The sequence below is a fragment of the Apus apus genome, chromosome 12 (assembly GCF_020740795.1).
Source record: "Apus apus isolate bApuApu2 chromosome 12, bApuApu2.pri.cur, whole genome shotgun sequence".
Lineage (NCBI taxonomy): Eukaryota > Metazoa > Chordata > Aves > Apodiformes > Apodidae > Apus > Apus apus.
The window spans coordinates 16,376,678-16,390,303 of NC_067293.1; positions in this window are offsets into that span (position 1 = coordinate 16,376,678).

Consider the following 13,626-nt stretch of genomic DNA (forward strand, 5'->3'; position numbering starts at 1 on the left):
ACTGAAAAATGTTTGTTTTGTTTCAGTAGACTAGGAAGAAATAGTTCCCTCAACCTTGATTCCCAAATCAAGCATTTTCATGTCTTACTTGCACACAAGGTGTCACCACTGTTTTGCATGGTGCAGTGCTCCCCTGAGCTGCTGCAAGGGTGCTGCTCCTGGGAGCAGCAAAGGCTTGCTCCTACCCTCCTCTGCAATAGCTAGAGTGATTATGTACACCCAAGTTTGTGAATTGTTACTAATATTAATTAACATACCTTTATTTCCTGCTGAATTCTTAATTTCTATGTGTTTGATTTCATAAACACAGGGTCAATGTTGAGGTTGTATTTAATCTTTCACCTTAAGTGACCTTTCTAAGTTAATTTTCTTTGGCAGTTCAGACTGAATATGGTGTTCTTGAAGTGTAACAGGCTGGATTTTGGAAGGATGGATGCTGCTGTGGCCGTGGCACTCTTGTTCCTCCTGTGGCAGCATTCATGGTGTGATAAATCAAGTGGAAAAAATAACCTTTGATAATGGCTCTCTAGAACATTCAGAATAACACTGTAGTTGGGTAATTAAGGGTATAAATACGATGCTTATCTAATCTGTACAACACTACTGTGTGTGCAAGTACTTGAAGTATTTTGGACACCACAGTGTAACCATGTACATTTAAAAGTTACCCTTCTGTTCTTAGTGTCCGTTGCACTTATTCAACTCATTTAGAAAATAAATAATTTTGGGGTTTGTTCTCAAGATTGATACTGTGCTTTTAGACCTCTGGTAGGCTGAAAGTGATCTTCAGAATGTGGAGAAGTAGTTTGGAAAAGAATAGGATGCTGTTCAGTGGGGAAAGGTAGAAAGTGTTCTGTGTGGGTAGTGCTGAAACAACAATTTGGAGCTTCCAAGCCCCCTTGCTTTCTAACACTCCTCACCAAAGTGGGAGGCTTGTGCGGCTGGGTAAGGATTCCCAGGTCAAGACCCAGTAACAACAAACAAGCTGTTGTTGAGCAGGCATTCTTTATTGCAGTGCTGGGCAGCACTGAGGGTTCTCCACCATGAGTGCTCTGACCAGTCAGTGAAACACCCCAACTAAGATACACCAAAAACATGCATATTCAGTTCCATGTCAATGAGTTCTCAGAATTCTTTTACATTGTCATTTTATTTCCTGGATTTGGCTATCTTTGTAATGATGCATGTTTGAGAGTCTCCTGGGGGGTCTTTGTTGATTCTAGTCCTTTGTGGTCTTTCTCCCGTCTCTCCTCCTGGTCCTGGCTCCAGTCTCCTGCTGGTCGACTGCCCAGGTGGGTCAGAATCAACATGAGTTTGTCTGTAGGCCCACAGGTCTTAGAAGACTTGATGTTACCACAGCCTGCAGGATGCTTGGCATCTTTGACTGACAGTTTCACAAAACACATTGTTTTAAAAGTAACCCGTTCAGCTAACTTAGTACAGCAAATTAATTATTTTAGTAAATTTTTATTAGGCTATATTTCTATTGAATCTACTAACGAGTATCCTATGGCTATCACTGCCATGACTAAAACAGCCTTTCAGTTGGGGAATCTTGAAACAATTTAATGGCAAATAATACCCCTTTCTGATCAGTAGGAAGAAAGAAACCAACCCATAAACATGTAAGTAAGTACCTTTCTTCCTCTTTTCTCAGGGTCCATTTAACGCCATCCCTACCCTTTGATTACCTAAGCCTGTGCTCCTCCCTGTCACCTCCCTGTCACCTCCCTGTCACCTCCCTGTCCCATGCCTGTCACCTGCCTGTCACCTCCCTGTCACCTGCCTGTCCATGCCTGCCCCATGGCTCTCCAGGGCCACCCTCCCTCTCCAGCCCCCCCTCCCTCACGCCCCCTGGCGGCTGCCCCCGAGAGCTGCAGCCACGGAACCGGCCGGGACCGGCTCGGTGCCTGGTACCGGCGCTGCCGGGCTCTGCGTCTGTGGCCGCCGTGGGTGGGAAGAAGCTTTCGTTGTGTGATGGTGAGGCAGGGGATGTCTGGCTCAGTGGGGGGAGGGTGCGGAGGTTGTTCTCGGTGGCGATTTGAGCGTTAACTGCCGATGGTTTGGAGTTGCGAGGAGGCCGCACGTGGTGTGTGGGAGCCTCGAGCGCGAGGCGCAGAGCAAAACGTCCCTCCGTCTTGGTTGTGTTGCACAGGAACTCAGGATGTCGTAAAGCGTATTTCAGAGCAGTGGTCTGAAATCAGGAGGCACAAGCAAGGATTGCAGGAGGCTTAGGAAGCAAGTCCAGCTGCAAGGGCTGGAATTCCTCAGTTCCAGCGATGAGGAGGGGGGAGCCTGAGGGGCCTCCAGGTGTCTCCAAATTGCGTCAAAGAGAAAGGGAATACTTTGTTTTAAGTTGCTTCTGAGGACAGGAGAAAGGATAATGGGATTGAACTGCACCAACGGAGATTTAGGTTAGACATCAGGAAGAAAAGTCCAGTTGTAAAAATAGTTGTGGCCTAGAAGATACTGCGTGAGGACAGTCCCAGAGTCTCTGTCACTGCGTTACTTAATGCAGCCTAAACAGGTATTTTCCAGGGATAATCTAAGCAGAGTTGGTCCTGCTTTGGCTTATGAAGATGGGTAGTTCAGTTTTTCAGGTCTGCCTTTCCTTTCTGTGGTGCAAGTTGATTCAAATAATGAAATAGACATGGTTTTGCCTTTGAACTGGTTGCTTTAGGACAACAGTCAAGTGATACCCACAAGGATAGAGACAGATTAATCTTTATTTTATTTCCAGCAGTTCTCTGTTGCAGAAAGGCTTTTCCTTCCTGAAAAACGTTTCTTTTGCTTTCTAGTTCCTTGCTGCAGACTACAAATTACAGTATTTAATTTTCTTTCTTTGCTTTCTCCTTTGTTTTAATGACAACTGAAATACATTTGGTGGAAATGTTGAACTGCAAGGTGCATAATGTGTGCCTGTACATAAATATCTTGATAAGCCAAAGAGAGTAGCCTAACTTGTTGAGTTCATTAGAATAAATGGCTAATGCATTAAGAATGAAACTTACTGGATGTCCCGAACAGGGCAAGAGAGCAGATGAGAGTGTTGGCACAGATGGAGATTTATTGCATATAACGCTGGTGTCTCTGACTCATTTAAGTACAAGGCACAAACACAGTCAAACTGTAGAGAAGTTAGGAGCTTGGAACAGAAGCTCAGGTTAGAATGCAAAAGGTATCTTATTAGAATGTACTACTAGTAGTTAGATCAAACAATAAAGGTAACAGTTTAAAGGTTGGCAACTTATTGCCAAGTTTTATACTAGGTCTAGACCATAACTATTGACTTTAAAAGGATCCTATAATCTTAAAACTTACTAATGAGGACAATAAAGGAGTTAGTGTTTCTCACCCTTGCCCACCTGCAGCTGGGTGTTCCCGGGTGGCCCTAGTTTTCCAGAGTTAGTCTCTCTGGCAGGTGGCCCCGCTGGAGAGGAGAGGGTCCCAGCAACCTCCTGGGGAGGTGTACTGGAGTCACCCAATCAAAGATGGGACCAAGCTTTTATAGAATAAAGTTGGATTGACTGCCACCATTTAACTGTTTAGCCATAGCTCCAAAATCTCTCACTGGAGAATAAAAGGAAAGCAGAGGGAAAAACCGTGAAGGCCCTGTTATTACCAAGCAAGCTCTTTTGTTTTCTGTTTACTGACTCTCCAGTAGAGTGTACTGAAGTTTCCTTATGTCTGTGCAGTGGAATACTAGCTAACAAAATGGAGAAACAGATGAGGAGGAATGTTGTGGGACTTCCTGTATGGAAATCTCATGTGGCAGAACTTTGGTTTTGCTAAATGTAGGAGTCTAAGTTGGAGAACATAAGAATCAGATAATCTTCTGCCTTCAAACAGCTGTAGTTATTTGGCTTGCAAATTTGTATGAGAGGAAAAATTTCTGAAATGTCCCGATACTATGTGTGGTAAATCTTGTATTGTTATTTGGATTATGAGGAACATCTGCTTTTTCTGAGCTTTTCAGTGAATGCAGTAACTTCCTTCGTGGGTTTTTTTGTATTGAAATGCATAAGGAATTTTTAATTATATAGCATGTTTAATTCTGGAAAAGCCACTAGTTGCCAGAAGGTTAAGTTAAATAATACAGAACACCCTAATGTAATGTTTGCTATACATGGAATTGGAAAAAATGTTTTTACAAAACTAAGGCAGTTGTATATAGTGTGTTTGCTTAGAGGTAAGGAAAAGGTCAGGTTGTATTTTGTCCTGTGTTTATGCTCAGATTAGCCTCTTTTCCTTTTGTGTAAGTGGCTTTACCTTGGAAAAAGTCTGGAAGGTATATACTATCTGATGCTGGGACTCTTACAAGACGGATGTGAATATGAAGGAGAAGCACAAAGTGGAACAACACAGAGCTGAGTTCAAAATATTTGGCTACGATTTGGTACTTGATAAGACCCACTCAGTTCCCAAGCAGCAATATGACAGAAATCCTTTTTGTCCAAGTCTCCTGTGTGGAGATGATGGATGAGGGGAAAAAACCACTTATTTGAAGTAAAAGGGTTAATACTGGGAGTTCAGTACCTTTCTAAGAGTATTCTTACAGTATCCTATTTACTTACTGCAAACTGTCTTAACTCTTGCAATAGCTTGCAACATACATGTTTAGCTTTAAATAAAGATGCTCAGATACTAGGATTTTAAGGAGTGTCACAGGAATAGAGATAAATTTTTTTGTACGCATGAGTCAAACAAGCCAGAGTCACTAATTGTTTTTTTGTTTGTTTGTTTTTCTTTATTAAATAACAGCAATAACAGGAGCTGGAGTGAAAGGAAAAATTAACAAAGGAAACACTTATTTTCTTATGAGTTGCATACTGTGTTGCATTTAAATGCTTTGAGTGGAACAGTCATCAAGAACAAGCTTAGAATGTTTATGTAAGGCTTCAGCAAAAAGAGTGTTTTACATTCATATATTTTCAACTTTGAAACTGACAGAAACTTGTGGCATAGTAGAGTCTGAGTAGTCTGGGATACTTCCAGATGTATCTCAGGGCATTTTATGATAGACATCACTAGAGTCATTCATGCTGTCTTTGGTTGTATTGAAGAACTGTACACCATAGCTGAAATGAACTTTGAATTTCTTCCTTTAGAAATTTTGATCAAACATGGACCAGGTGTTCTTAACTAATTCTCCAGTGTCAGCCATGTACAATACTGATCATGTTGGCTCAGTGTAGTGGCCGCTCTTGAAGACAGGGTCTTTTATCCATGTTTGTGTGTTCAGTGTTCAAATATTGCTGTCTTGGCAGCTGGTTATGTACTATTCTGTACCCCTTGAAACCCCAGCTCTTTTCTGTCAGAACAAAGGACAGCCTGCAGTGTCAGCTTTGGTATTAATTACAGCTGTTCTCATATACATTTTCTACTTTCTGTCTACATACTCTATATTACATATTCTGTATCACATGTTTCCTTATAAGTAAATGTGAAATATCAGTCTCTGTTAGTTTGTCTTCCAGTAGTAGATAGGCTTTTGTTTTTTGGCTCTTGCAGAATTATTTCAGTTTGTATTAGTGAAGTAGAATTATTTTCCTGTTGCTTTAAATATAATAAACAAGTAGGCAGTGATTGGTCTTTAGGGAGCTTTCAGTATATTTTTTTTAAATGCCAGAGTGCACAAGGGCCAGAATCTGTTGACAGGTTTGAGCGTGGTTCTTTAGGGTTTGAATGCCTTTTCTGTTACTTTTTCCCTTCAAGTAAACTTGACAGAAATTATGTTTTTTTTGGAATTCACTAAGACTGATGTTCTCCTTTTGATCTCTGCTAACATTTAACCAGACTCATCTTGACAGTTTACCAGATCTCTCTGGATTTACTGAAATCAACAGGTATCTTATTAGAATATACAGCCTGGAGTTTTAGTGTATGCTGTAGTATTTTGTTTGAGAATTTGGTTTAGGAAATAACGAGTACAAATGTGTAACAGTGTAAATAGTATACTAGTGTCTAGAATTTGTCATCAGCTACTTTTAATTTTTCAGAAATTCCTTTCAGAATCTGTCTAAAGAAGTTTACGTAAGTTTCATTTAAACTTTGAATCTGTGAAGTTTAAATGGAAGCACACAATTCCTACAACTTCACTCATACATCCGTAACAGTGTATGCTATATTCCAAATACAATCTAACAGCAGCTGTCTGCTGGACTGATGACTGACAAAATACCAAAATCAGTACGCTTGGGTCAGAAGTTCTTTAACAAATATTCAGTGTATTTTAAATTGTCTAAAATGTGATCATTCTGTAGGCTGATGTTCTAATAATTCTTGTACTAGTCTTTACTCACTCTTGTACTAATTTTTAATGCTTAAAATTTGAAAGTGCTTAGGAACACTTTATAAATAATAGTTCTGATGCAAAGATATAATGAATTTTTTTATTGGTTGCGTATTCATGCAACTCAAGATACAACTTTCAGACTTGGGCACTTCTTTGAAAATCCAAGAAATAAGTGGCCTTGTTGCATGAACTGATACAGTATTTCGAAAGGTTAGAAGTTGATTGGATTCACTAAAAAGAAATTACCCCTAACAGATTCTTCATTGGGTTGAGACATTGTCAACAGAGGAGGGTTGTTTTCTTATCCAAGTCAGTCCATTTAATTTGATAATAATACTGTGTTTGCAACTAAACAATATAATGTCACAAAGGGCGGATGTTTCTGAGAGTTCAGGCCTGAGCCCTGACATGTAAATATACCCAAGGTATGATTTGTCACATGTCCTGTAATCTGTAGCAGTGTAGTAACTCCCATGGCTGATTGTGTGACTGCAGAGATCTGAGCGTGACCCACCCATTTGATGTGGTCTATGTTGGACTGTATTTCATTCCAGAAAATGATGGCTGACAAAAGTAAGGATTAGTTAAAATTAGCTCTGATGTGCCCAACACTGTTATGATCTACCTTGACTTGGCCAAGGAAGGGCTCAATTGAGCAAGAGAATAGTGGATATGAGAGAATGTCTTTGTTAGCTAAAAGGTGCAAAATGATTTCAGAGAGCTTGAGCAATGGGTAGGTGGTTAGAATCACGTATATAATATGCAAATGTGTTTCATGTAAATGTCATGAGATTCCATTTTATTTAACTGACTAATCTCAGAGTGCTATCTCAGAGTATCTCAGGAAAGAAGGGTTATAGTATCATAAGCTTTAATTATAAACTTCAATTATGATCCTTCTGGACCAGCTTCTGCCGTTTTTATAAATTCTTCATTTCTCTGCATAAAACCAAAAGTTTTCGTTATGTCTTCCTCTTTTTATAACAGTATTTTAATTAAAAGTTCAAGTGAAATTGGAGCTTGGGGTAGTTGGCAAGAATAGGAACTCATTGATGAGTAACATAAACAGTGTGCAACTTTCTCTCAATTAGTCTAATCCTTACATCAGAGCTGCTAACATTCTCCAAGTCTGATTTATTATTGCACTATTTTTCTATGTCAATGGGAAAAGCAAAGCCACTGCTAAAATATGTATAATGTCATAGTGAAGAATGAATTATTAGTAAAAACGGTGATAAAGCTTGGTCCTGCTACTGGCAATGAGAGGAATTCTGTTGACTTTGTGGTGGGTCAGTGCTTGCCTCTTACGACTATGGACAATGAAGGGAGAAAAGGCAGCTGAAAGCAAGTTTTGTATTTGCAGTCTTTGGGATGTTTAATACAAAGTTGATTGAAAAAGGATCATGTTAAATGCTAAGAACTGGCCCAGTGTCTGCTTGGCAACAATTTCTGATCTCTGAGTAAGTGATTAGTCGCAAATAGGGCACTTGTATCTGTACTCTTTATCACCCTTGCTTCCATCATGTGCAGGATCCTCTATTTCTTTTCTACAGAGAAGGAGCTAAACTGACAGCTTTTTATATGATTTGTGCTAGATAAAAATGTATTAAAATTCACAATGCGGTTGTTATCATTTGGGATATTGTGTGCCTGCATAAGTCATTGTATAAAGGATTAAAACCTAAAAAATGTTAAATATAAAGCCCCCAGATCTAATAAGTTTAGAGATTAGAATTAATTGAATTAGTCTTTGATCTTGGGTGTTAATTTTTAAAAGAAAAGTTCAGTAGGCATTTGCTGTTATGTCTTCAAAGAACCAGCCATTGCTAAGCGTGGGGTTGGTATGCATTTGTACAATCATCTGTATGTCAAAAAATGGACATCTCAAGCAAAGCTTAAGAGAATTTTTCTGTCCTACTTGTGTCAAGGCAGTCAGAACTGAAGTGACTGTTCACAATTTGTAGATATTTTTGCTTGACCAGTTTCACCATGTATCTGGTGGGAACTGGATGAGTTAGAAGCACTTAAACTTTGTGTTGTATATCTGAAGAAATTTTATAGTAAACTAAATAAGCATAGACAGATTTAATAACAATTCAGTAAATATATTGGTGAATATACCAGGTAGAATTTTTATTAATTATTTAAATTTATAATTTGAAGAATGTTTGCTGAAAGATCTTTATTTCCTGACAATAGTTAAAAATGGTGAAGCCTTTGTATATGGCTGTCTGAACATTATTGTTACATTGATGTAGCACCTAACACCTAAATTATTCCATATCTTGACCGATTAATATTAACTGGTGTACACTTACTCAGATTGCTCTCTTGTTGTAAGCTTTATTGATTATTTTTGTCAAATTTGTAAAGCTATTTTATTTCATATTATTCCATCATCCATATTTTGTCTAATGCAAATGTCCTCAGCTTTTTTTTTTTTTCAGTTATGTAAGCAAGGTCTTATGCTGCTATAAAAATCCTGGTATGATAGACAAAGAAGGCTCTATCTCCTGCTACTTTGCTTACTGTATCGGAAGTGGTAAACTTATATCTCACCTGCCTGCTTTGCTGCAAGTCATGTTTTTGCAGATAACATCTTTGTATTTGTCTTGCTTTTTTATTATTCAGAAAAGCTCTAAAAACTCATTCATTGCTGAGTGAATATAGTGAATCTCAAACATAAATAGTTCACCCTGTCAGATGGTGGTGTTTTATATGCAGATGCTTACAATTACCATGGAAAGTAAAAAAGAAAAAAGTAAGGAACAGCAAAAGAAAGGCAAAAACAAAGTAAAGCTACAGGAAATTAATATTTAGGCCATAGTCTAGGATATTTGTGGCTGCCCGAGATTTGCTATGTTACCTGACAGTATCTTAGCAACTTTGAAAACCTATTATAGCATCTTTAATTATATCTCTTACTATTCACATTTCCTGCAGTGCATCTGCTAAGAATGTCTTTGCATTTGTATGTGCTGTATGTGATAGTGAAATTTACTGAATTCTTGCATTATGTTTGCTGTGTTAATTAGTCTAGCTCTGGAATGAATAATTTATCCCATCAATTTATCCTCTTAAATAGTATACAAACAGGATAAAGAAACCTGATTTTTTTCTGTTTTAAATTCTAGATCAGTTGCAGGCATCTCTGTGAAATGTTGATTCCTTAGTCTTTTGAGTTGTGATGATTACCTTTGTTTCTTCAAATTAATTGTATGATAGCATAATTTACTTCATTGTCTTTAATACCTAGCTATTTATGAGGCAAAATATTTTGCTACATGTAGACAGATTTGAGAGACACTTTAGTATGTGGCTAAAATTAAGCTTTGCTGTAGCAAAGAACTGACCTTGCATCAAGAAAAAATGTGCTAATTTCTTCTCTCTCATTTTGCAGTTTTCCCTCCTCCCTAAATATTAAGGTGTTCTCAAGCTTCACAGTGCTATACTGCTCCTTGAATGGGAAAGGCAGATTCTGGGAGGGTGGGGATGAGAGAGAGAAGAGTGCCATAGAGATACATGCTGAAGATTGATGAGGCAGACTTGTAGCCCTTCAGAGGTATCCTGTTCAACCTCACTGTAGTTGCTTGTTCATTATTGCCTTGCACCATGTTACACCACTCCAGAGATACCACCTTTCTGTGCCCAGTGCCTAAACTGTGCAATGGGCAGCACTCCACACTGTTCTGCTCCTGTCCTGTGCAGGTGTCTGAAGTAGGCTGCTCCCAGCCTTCAGAGCTCAGTGTGAGCCACAGGGCAGAGCTATACCAGCAGTCTGGAAAAGCTTCCCACCTAGTCTCTGTAGATGAAGTGATCATTCAGCTAGCCTACTCAGTGCAGGTTTTTGGGTGAGCAGGCCTTTTCATGGCATACATCAGTGTGGTTTCTAAATGGAGAAATAACCATCTTCATGCAAGTATATTTCTCTGGAACAAAGCTAGATGTCTTCACACATGCACTTAATCAGCAATCCCAGTGAAGACTGGGCAAGTGAAAGGCATGAAGGACCTGATTTACTCTGACATTAGCATTCTCTTCGGCTTCAGTGAGGTTTTGCATCTGCCTGCTGACTCAGAGCTTAAAAACCATGACTCGTGTTGCCATTAAACAATTATGACATGAGAAATGAAAAAAAGGTACAAATACTCAGGAGACTTCTTTGTCTTTTATGATGAATGAATTATCCTAGAAGTAACTGCTGCTGCTGTTCTTTCACCTTTTTTACACTAAGATTTTCCTTTGGGTAGTGTACTGGAGTATGAATTTGTCCTGTGACTATCGGTCACTAAAACAGTCTTTTGATGTTGTCCTGGGAGGAGGTGAAGAAAACAAACAGCCACTAAAATTGGAGGTCCTGACCCCCTTTGATCATAGCTGCTAGAGGTAAAGTACTCAGGCCTGACAAAAGTCCTTTAACTGGTTGGCAAATGGGAGTGCATTTAGTAGAAAAGGGTGCAAAAATTGAGGTCAACCATTGATGTTATCCCTTCAAGATCTAATAGGAAAACATATATTTTGATCCTGAAAGAAAAATGTGGTTACTGTCAGTCTAATCTATGTTAAAACAATGAAAAAACTGAAATGGTGCGCTAGCGAAACTATTCAGTGTGGGTGGTGAGACTTTTACATTCATGGTAAGAAACCCTCCAACAGTAAAAATCTTTTGCTTGTGCTGCTCCTTTATATTTTAGTCATTCAAGAAAAAGAAACTCATAGTGGGGTTAATGTAAATAAATTTTAATACCTTAATCCAAATGAAGTGACTGTATATGTTATTCTGTGTATTATACATATATATGACTGCATATTACAAAAGCAAGAGGACAATAAGTATATTTTATATCTGGAAGCACATTAAATGCTAAAAGGTCTGAATGAAAACAGTTAAATGCAAAATTAAATATGTAAACAGTCTAGAAGACAGTTCACCAGAACCAGAGGATCTCCATTTTCCACATGACAGGCTCCCATCTCATTTCTCACAATGTTTTAATCATAAGGCAACCTTTCATTTAAAAGGAAAAGAATTCCAAGTTCTGATGAACAAGACTTACGGTGAACGATTCTGCCTCTTCTCCCTTTAGCTGACAGACACTGTTGTTGGATTGCAAAGTTTCATTTAAGAGAAAGTTTCATGATAAATATTTCCAATATGAACCAGTGAATGGTAGTCAGGTGTGATTATCCTTCAGTCCATTATATCAATGCTTCTAACTTAAATTGCTGACTTCCTATTTCTGAAATGTATTTGAACTCAATTCAGTTGTTCGCTTTTGATCTGAAAGGCCACATCAAACGGGAACACTGAAAAGAGTTCTTACCAAAATAGGCTACATAAAATTTTATTAGCTTCTTTATGAGCAAATATAATTAGAAATTTAGGAAACACTAATGATGTTCCATATCATTCTTATTGTTTGAAGAAAGTGAAGCTTAAGTCAGATTGCTATAAATACCTTCTTCTCAGAATGGGGTTATTGAAATAATCCATTGCCCATGAGGATGTGAAAGCAGTAAGCTATTTCATGGGATTTAGGTAACTTAAATATTGTAATTAATCACAATAAAGGAAGTAGCACTGAAATCCTGAAAAGTAATGAAGTACTGTAATAAGCCAAAGGTGTTGAATACTGTAGATACAATGTATCGAAGTAAATTATTTGGCTAAGTCAGGGGGATGTTTTTAAAACTCTTATCCCAAAGCTTTATTAATTGCGATATACATGTATACTATTTTTGCAGAAGCTAACTAATTGTAGAAATATACTTTAGCATTACTGGAGCTACTATGTAAGTTTTTAAAAGCTTCTTAAGTGCTTGGGAGTTCAACCTGCAATCCTCTATTGTTTTCTGTAAACTATTTGAATTATTATTTAAATAACCTTTCTGTAAAAAGATAGTAAGATAGTACTGTCTGATTTCCTGCTTATTTTTCTTGCGTATGGCACTCACTTTACACACACAGGTTGAGTTACCAGACCTATCTATTTTTATTTTGAAACTGAAAGCTTGAGTGCTCGCATACCAGAGGCCCTGTGGCAGCAGTATTGAAGTATCTGGAGGGGTTTTGTGTAGTCCTAAGTGAAGCTTGCATAGTAATCCACAAGTGAAGAGGTCATGTTTAACTCAACATTTACCTTGGTTCAAAATAAGGATGGCCATCACAGGAGAGGCCTGAGTGAATATATCAAAACTGACTTTAATACTTTCAGTTTTGTATGATTAGTCAGGTAAGCCAGACAGTATTGTATCTATTTAGAAATAGATGAATGTGGACAAAACAGCAAAAATTTTTGTACATAGGAAGAAATGTATTGTTTTTTAAGGTATAGATCATTCATAAAATTGCATGAACATTCATGATAAAAACAAACTTGAAAAGGTAAATCAATTGCTTATAGAAAAACTCATTATGATTCTGCAATAGTATACTGAAACTTTTTGCTTGTTTGCTTCAAGTCAGCCCTTTATCACATTGGAACAGACAAGCAAACAGACTCACTGATATCAAGGGAAATATTGTTGCTCCAAATGTAAATGTCCTCTTGCAGAGCCCTCAAGAAGAACTACTGTCCTCTACATTTACTTCCCTTTCGATCATGTAGCTAAAATGATTCACTTCAGAAGGCTATTTTACTCTGCCCTTCAGTTAACTCAGGGGCTGAAACGGCTGCTTTGACCATGAATTCTTAGATGTGATTGAAATTTGCTGTAATGTTTTTAAAACTTAAGGCAGTGTCTGTAGGTGTTTAAACAGTGTCAAGGTTGGAGGAACATGAATGTTGTGCTAACCATTCTTCCTTTCATCTTTGCTAAGTAACAGCAGATATTGACCCAAGATAGTAGAAACAAAACATTAAAATATACCAAGGTCTAAATTCTGAGAGAGAGAGAGAGTGCTAATTCTTATGCAGATTACTTTAATTTCTAATAATAGATAAGTATTTAGATATTCTAGGGTTTGTTTTGTTGTGTTTTCTTTTTAAATATGTAAATGGTTGCATGATAAGCAAATGCTTAGCCTGATTTTGTGAAATACTGCGTAGACTTTCCACTCGCACATAAACTAGTGGCTGGGAATGTCTCAAAAGATGGTCTTCATTGTACAAGATTGGACTAATAAGAATACCAGAACAAATAGTTTTAAATATTTTGAAAATGAAGCACTCTCTAAAACAGACTACTAGTTAGTTTAACTTAAAAGGGTTATCTCTTCAGTGACCATCATCTACTAAGTAACTATTAGCATTCTTGTTCCCTACATTGATAGGGCAGATTGGCTCAGTTGAGAAGATTCCACTTTCTCTGTTTCTATAGCAGGCAGCTGG